Raw genomic sequence first — 8,434 nt, 5'->3', positions numbered from 1 at the left:
ATGAAACTATAAAATTCATAGAAGATATCATAGAAGAAAATCTAGATGACCTTTGATATGGATTACTTTGTTTTATAGATTGACTTCCTATTTTAAAGCAGTTTTAGGTTCACACCAGAATTCAGCAGAAGGTGCAGAGATTTCCCATATTATGCCCTGTCCCCACACATCACAGCTGCTGCCATTATCAATATCCTCCACCAGAGTGGTACATTTATGACAAATTATGAACCTACACTGATATGTCATTAACATCCAAAGTACAAAGTTCACATTGTGGTTCACTCAGTATTGCATAGTCTGTGGGTTTGGACAGATCTATAGTATTTTTATACTTTTATAGAATTTATATTTTATATATAGTATACTATATTTTGTACAGTATTTAATATTTTATAATATTATACAGAATAGTTTCATTGCCCTAAAAATCCTCCTTTTAGCTCCTTCCCCCTAACCCCTGGCAATCACTGATATATTTACCTTCACCATAGTTTTGCCTTTTCCAGAATGTCATGTAGTTGGAATCAGGTAGTATGCAGCCTCTTCCTTTCAATTAATACTAAGCATTTAAGTTTCTTCCATATCTTTTCAGGACTTGCTAGCTCATTTCTTTTCGCACTGGATAACATTCCACTGTCTGGATGTACCACAATTTCTTTACCCATTCACCTACTGAAGGTCATCTTGGTTGCTTTCAAGCTTGGCAATTATAACTAAAGCTGCTACAAACTGTGAGGAGGAATCTGTTCCAGGCCTCTCCTAGCTTCCGGCAGCCTCAGACCATCCCCGGATTGTACGTGGCACTTCCCCCTGTGTCTTCACATCATCATCCCTCTGTGTATGACAGCTGAACTAAGCCGTGCCTGAACTCCTGGTCCACAGGAACTATGAAAGAATATGTTTTTTAAACCACTAAGTTTGTGGTAATTTATTCTTCACCAAGTTCCATTGTTCTTATAGAACCAACTATTCTCCAGGCCCTCCTCCTGTCATGATGCAGAAGGAAGGTACCCGCCCCCTTTCTATACATCGGTTCCTTTCCCCTCATTCGACGTAGCAACCCAATTTGTAATGTTCATACTTTGGAGCCAGTATGTGTTGCTAAAAGAGTGTGTAAGACTCCTCACCTTGACCTAGAACCAGACCTTCAGATCATCTTGGGCCCAAGATAAGAACATGAGAAATGACACAAGTTTTCTTTCCAGGAACTTCGGATGAAGAGTTCCAGGTGACCCAGCCTAAGAGTTCAGTTTCACTCAGAGCTGGAGAGGTCTTAACTCTGGGCCGCAAAGTGTATGCTCGCTCCACGGCAGGGCCTGTCTTGTGGTTCTGGGAAATTGGGCCAGAACAGCAATTAATCTACAGTTTCAATGGAAGCCACTGCCCCTGAACAAACCAAGTAGAAAACACAGAGGTCAACCAAACAGCCTAGTCCATCTGCATCAGGGATGTGTCGACCAAAGACGCGGGCACCTGTTGCTGCGTGAAGTGAACAAGAGGGCATCTGGGAGGGACTGGTGGCTCTGTCAGTTTAGCATCTGACTCTTGGTTTTGGTTCAGCTCAAGATCTCAGGGCCATGAGAATGAGTCCCAGATCAGTCTCTCCCCCTAAAATGAATACATACATACATACATACATACATACATAAATACATAAATAAATCTATGTTTAAAAAAGCAATAGGGCATCTTGACATGGCTCGTGTTTCTGGTTCAGGCACCTATGTGTCTATGAATGCTGAGTACACTCTGAGAAACTCCATTCTCTTGGTTTGTAAAAATAAAAATTATTCAAAATCTGAAACATGTACCAAATCATCACTATACAATGGATACTGTGCCCCTGAATCCGGATACAAACAACCCTGCAGGATGGGAGTGTACAGATGTCCCTTCTGTCGGTCCAGGGCCCTGTGCCCCATGTTGCATCAGGCCGTACTGACAGACCATGTCCTTCTCTGATGGCCCAACCACCAGAACCTGAACATAGTGCAAGAGAAACTCACAAATAAAAAGATACTCAGTAGGTAAAGTGCAACCACAAGTGTGCACTGCATGGTCCAAAAAGTTGGTAAACGGAGCATAGAAGTCTGACTGGCCTTTGTGAGGTTTAGGGACAAACCTGAGCTCAAGAGTCTGCATTGTGTCTACTGTAGCCCATTTCCTGGCTCCCTACATGTCAGTCACAGACCCCTGTAGCCACATGTTAGCTTCCGGATTTGGATCAAATCTCAACATGGGTGTCGTTAGCCCCCAAGCCTAGTATCTTCTGAATCAAAACAAAGGGAAACACAGGCAGGCAGAAGCTCTGCAAGCCTGCATAATTCCACTCACCCTTTTCTACCTGGAATGTGATTGAGGCCTGGTGGCAGGTCCCTGAAGGGCCACCACCATGTAGTCAGGGAACTGTTCCCCACACAGGAAGTCAATGAGTGGATGTGGTCTCCTACTATGGCTTCCGGGGAGGCAGGAGACTAGAAGGAGGGGTCTTGTGTGTCATCCACTCCCAGGTCTTGCTTGGGATAGTTTTCCTGGAAGGGTTGAGTCACTCTCCTGGCACTTAATCTTTCCCTGGTCTGCCCTGGTCTACCCCTGCGCTGCTGTTCTCTCAGTCTCTCAGATCACCAGCATTTCCTGCTTCTTGCCACTCTCTGAATTGATGACATTAAATACAGTGAGATTGGTGTATCCATCTGTTCTGCTGGGAAAACTAGTCTTCCTCAGGAATGTTCTCTTCAAGTCCAGCCACATTCTATGCCATCCAACTGGCCATGGAAAATGTACATATTTGCCTCAAGCTGAAAAATATAGTCTAGGTGGCTTACCTGCCATTCTCTTGCATTTGACTGTGGTGTTAGTGCAGGGACACAATCTGGATCTCCCTGCCCTTGGTTTACTGGTAGACTGCACCAAGCTGTGTGTTCACATGAATTCTACTGAAATACGTAACATTTTATAGCATCTAAACATCTTGCAGGGTTTCCTCATTATGAATACATTCTACTGCACAGCTGAAAAATCTGGTCGAAAAGACTTCTAGAAGACATCAGGTCATAATTTCAGAAGCTAGGATCACAAATGCATATAGCCTTAAAGTTGTAAGACCAGCATGATGGTAAAACATGCTCTGGCTGGCGTTATCCTAGCTTCGCCCCTCGTGACCTTGGGCTACTAATTGAACTTCTCCAAACCCTAGTTCCTTCCTATGTAAAATCTCACTATCTAGACTCATATAACCATGTAGAGTCAGTGAATCTTCAAACTTTAGAATTATCAAGTCACAGAGTGAGTGATAGTTTCTTAAAAGGAATGTTCTGACTTATAGGTTCTTAAATGGAATGGAATATTCATCTTTGCATCTTTCATAGCCAAAGTAGAGGGGAAAAAAAACCAGAGAGAGAGATTTGGATGGCTTTCCTCAATCCCATCATTCTCTCACCCATGCATTCCTCCACCCACCCATGCATCAAGCATGAACTCACTCAATCCACTCTCTCATTCAGCCGTGCATTTTCTTATGCGTACATCTGCCAGTGGGTACCTGAATCCTCCTCTGGGGGCGGGGAGGTGGCTGAGCAGATGACCCATCTTCAGGAGGTCTCGGCTCCCACAGTGGATTTCCTATAGTAATTCTGTGCTTTCTCTGGAATGTGTCAGTCCCCCTACAGTGACAGTGTCCCAGTCATCACCCTGCTTGGACTTGGTGGCCATTACCTGCCACATGCAGAGATTCCATCCACAGAGTGTGCATCCCACCTGGAGAGAGAAGTGTCCTACGTTCAAGGGAGTCAAGCAAGTCACATCCAAGCAGAATAGCGATGGGACCTACACCTTGGAAAGCTTGCATTTGGTGAATGTGTTGGGGCAAGGTTTCCATTCTGCTCCTGAGCAGGTCCTCACCTGTAAGGTGCAGCATGAGGCACAACCTCCCATCCAGGCCAACTTCATACTGTCCACAGAAGCCCATGGCACATATAAGCCCATTGGAAGCTCAGGTAAGCTCATCTCTACTGCTCTGAGCTACTGGGTCAGCCTTGTCTCCTGAGTGGAGTGAAGTATTTAAACTCACAGAGTCCCATCTGCTGTCTCCTTCTACCTATTGGTAGGTCCAGAGATGCCTGTCCTTATCTTTGTGGCTTTCCTTCTGGGCTTCAAGGTGCTGCTGGTGAAGAGTTCCGTAGTCACCTACATCTGCAGGTGGTAGAACTGTAACAGATGAGTTGTGGGCAGGCCTTAGTACATAGGGAGAGAGGTCATGGTCACCATCATAGGCTGACCACTGGAGTCCAAGGTGAGCCCGCTATTTCACACAGCACATACCAGGCAGATCCAGCCTCAAGAAAAGGCTGAAAGCAGTCTTGTTTTCTGTAAATGTCTGATGGAGATCTCAGAGGCTTCCAGCTCTCATGCATCCTGCAGTGCCCTGGGGTTTGGAGGTTTTTCAGTGAAGTCCCTTGGAATCCTGGGTGGGGGTCCAAGGTGTAGAGGTGGGATGAAGTTCAAAGCTTTGAGCTCCAAACTCCAAAGAGTGTCCCCATATACTATTATATATGTCAAATATCATAGGACTTATTTTTGGAATAAATGAGAAAAGTAAAGCTAAACTCTACTAACGGAGCCAACGAGGGACTGGAAGGCTTTAACTAGTGGCAAAGATGATCGTGGGTGTAGGAGAGTTCAGAACACAGACAGAGGGGCTGGGCTGTAGTTAGTAGGGGGTCTTTTTTCTGATTTGCACCATGAATCTAATCTTGAGAGTGCCTGCCACATAGTAGGTGTTCAAGAAGTATTTGGGGAATTAATACAAGAATGAGTGAGTGAATGAATGAATGAATGAATGAATGAATTTTTCCCCGAGTGCTCCTACATGCTCTGTAATACATTACCTCCCGCCCTGTCCAAGAGGCTCACATGGGGGGAGAAGCTACCGCCCCCACTTCTACCCTGAATATCCTCTCTTCCTCACACTCCTGATGTTCCTTCTCTCTGAGCTTCAGAGCTGAGTCAAGGGATGGACTTTGGTCTGAGGGACCCAGGGATGTCTGGACCCTGAATGCACTGAGCTTCAACCTGGCCCTGCCTCTGCCCAAAAGAGAATCAAGTGGGTCAAGAAAACCCAGTTGGTGGTTGTGGTGCCTGGGTGGCTCAGTCAGTTAAATGTCTGCCTTTGGCTCAGGTCATGATCCCAGGGCCTGGGATGGAGCCCCGTATCAGGCTCCTTTCTCAGCGGAGAACCTGCTTCTCCCTCTCCCTCTGCTGTTCCCCCTGCTTGTGCTCTCTCTTTCTGTCAGATAAATAAATAAAATCTTTAAATTAAAAAAAAAAAAAAACAAGGTTTCCATTCTGCTCCTGATCAGGAACAACCCTTACTTTTCAGAGCACATTTTACTTGTATTTTATTTTTTATTTTTTGCAAGTTAATTCTAGTATAGTTAAGATACAGTGTTACATTAGTTTCAGGCGTAGAATATAATAATGCAACAACTGTATACATTATTCAGTGCTCACCTGACAGGTGTGCTCTTAATCCCCTTCACCAACCCCCGGTCCTCACCCCCACCTTCCTCTGGTGACCATCAGTTTGTTCTCTATAGTTAAGAGTCTGTTTTTTGGTTTGACTCCTTTTTTCCCCTTTGTTCATTTATTTCGTTTCTTCAATTCCGCATATAAGTGAAATCCGATGGTATTTGTCTTTCTCTGAGTGATTTATTTTGCTTAGCATTATACTCTCTAGTTCTACCCATGTTGTTGCAAATGGCAAGATTTCATTCGTTTTTATGGCTGAATATATTCCATTATATATATACCGCATCTCCTTTATCCATTCACCTGTTGATGGACTCCTGGGCTGCTTCCATAGTCTGGAAGAGCACATTTTACTCTTATACAGACCTTCCCCAAGTATGATTTTATTTTAACACCTACACATTTTGAAGTCACTACATGAAATAAGCATTTTTTGGTTCTGAAATATATAAAAAATCCTTGGTCCTACCATCCCATCTTTGCAAAATATTAATAATAATTTTGCCCTTATGCTCTTCTGTTTCTTTTAAAAACACTATCCTCAATTTGGAGTTTATCATTCTTAAATTTGATTTTATAACTTAATAATGTATTATAAATCCTTAACCAATTTATATTTTATATAAATGCTGTTGTCCTGTATACAGCGTTCTGGAACTTTTATTTTGTATGCTCAACACAGTGCATGGTATTTGCTCATGCTGATATACATAGTTCAATTTTATCAGTTTTCCACAGTTCTACAGCTTTCCATTATAAGCATATCCTACAACTTAAGTATTTTTCTCAGGATGGTAGGAAAGCTCTATCTGCTGTTTGGGTAATACAGCTTTGCAATGAGCACTTTTCTCTGTTTCCTTGGGCACACATGGTAGACTCCTTCTAGCTCCTCTGCCATGGTCCACAGAGCAGGAGTGTAGTATCATTTGGGAGCTTTTGTAATATGAAAAAAAAAAAGCTTTTAATTTTTCATGAAGTTTTGCTCTTTCCATATACCTTTGACCTAGCTTTATTTTTCTGAGCTCTGTGTGTGTGTGTGTGTGTGTGTGTGTGTGTGTGTTATAAATGGTAGGGATCTTATATTTTTTCTCCCATTGGGAAGAATTATCAAGTTCCCACTGATCTGGACAGCCGCCTTTGCCATATAGCAAACCACTCCATTAATGTGTGATTCTTTTTATGGGGTCTTATTGCCACGTAGCTACTTGTCTGTCTGTCAAAACTACCCTATCCTGTAAGTCATGGGGATGAGAGTACAGCACAGGGGACTACAGTCAACAGAATTGGAATCACGTTGTATGGTGACAAAGGGTGATTACACCTACTGTGGTCTGAGTACTGCAGAATGCATATAATTTTTAAATTACTATGTTGTGGACGTAAAACTAATATAGCACCGTATGTCAACTTTAATAATAAATTTTTTTTTATTTTAAAGCATGAAAAAAAAAAAGAAATAGACCCATACATAATATGTATTTGGCCAAGTGATTTGTGAAAAAGTTCCCAGAGTAATTCAATGTGGAAAGGATCGGATTCTCAACAAATGGTGTTGAAACAATTACATACTCATATGTAAAAGAAGAAGAAGAAGAAGCAGAACCAAAACGAGAAGAAGAATCTTGACTGTTTCCTTATAACATACACGAAGTTGAATATTGTCTTAAAATAATGTTAGCTTATAGCAATATTATTGTACATTTTACACCAAAATATCAAAAAAAATTGTATGATCAGATGGATCACAGACCTAAATTTAGGACCTTAAGCTGTAAAGCTTCTAGAAGAGACCATAGGAAAAAAACAAAATAAAATCTTTATATTCTTTGGTTCATAGAGACTTTTTATTTTTTATTATTATTAATTTTTTATTTTTTATTAACATATACTGTATTATTAGTTTCAGAGGCAGGATTTAGTGATTCATCAGTTGCATATAACACCCGATGCTGATTATATCAAGGGCCCTCCTTAATGCCCATCACCCAGTTACCCCATCCCCCCACCCACCTCCCCTCCAGCAACCCTCAGTTTGTTTCCTAGAGTTTAGAGTCTCCCTCTCTGTTTTCATCCTATTTTATTTTTTCTTCCCTTTCCCTACATTCATCTGTTTTAGTTCTTAAATTCCACATATGAGAATCATATTTTTTATGTGCATAGAAGATTTTACCAGAACTCCATTGAAGAACATATACCAGCAGCAACGAGAGTTTTGCTGATGCAAAATGTATTTGTTTTTTTAAACTGCTCTGTCTTAATTAGAACAGCTTTATAATAAGTTTCGATACCTCTTTTGGGCTAAACTTCCCACCTCGGACCTGTTGCTCAAAACTGCTATGGCTCTCCTTGGCCCAGATGCATTTTAGAATCACTTTGTCAACTTTCATTAAAAACCCTTTTACAATTATAATTTGACTGCATTGGTTATATATTCATGTGGGCGAATGGACATCTTTCCGATATGAGTTTTGACACTCACAGATATGAGATGTTTTAGGTTTTCTTTCTTTCTTTTTCTTTTTTTTTTTTTTAGATTTTATTTATTTGTCAGAGAGAGAGAGAGAACAGAAGGTAGAGGGAGAAGCAGGCTCCCCGCTGAGCAGGGAGCCCAATGCAGGACTCGATCCCCAGACCCCAGGATCATGACCTGAGCCGAAGGCAGACACTTAACCAACGGAGCCACCCAGGCGTCCCTTGGGTTTTCTTTGATGACTTTCAGCTCACCAGTTCACAGGGCTTTTGGGTCCCATGATAGTCTCATACATCCCTACTGAGAGCTATCTTTCATACTTTCTAGTTTATGGAATCTTTAAATACTATTATTACTGTTTGCCGTGGGTTTGGGACTGCTGTATACGAATGTAATTGAGTTTTGAACATCACTCTTACTCCAGCAAGCTTATCC

This window comes from Ursus arctos, unplaced genomic scaffold, assembly GCF_023065955.2.
Source record: "Ursus arctos isolate Adak ecotype North America unplaced genomic scaffold, UrsArc2.0 scaffold_16, whole genome shotgun sequence".
Taxonomy (NCBI): Eukaryota; Metazoa; Chordata; class Mammalia; order Carnivora; family Ursidae; genus Ursus; species Ursus arctos.
The sequence above is the reverse complement of the archived record's forward strand: the minus strand, read 5'-3'. Positions refer to the sequence as shown.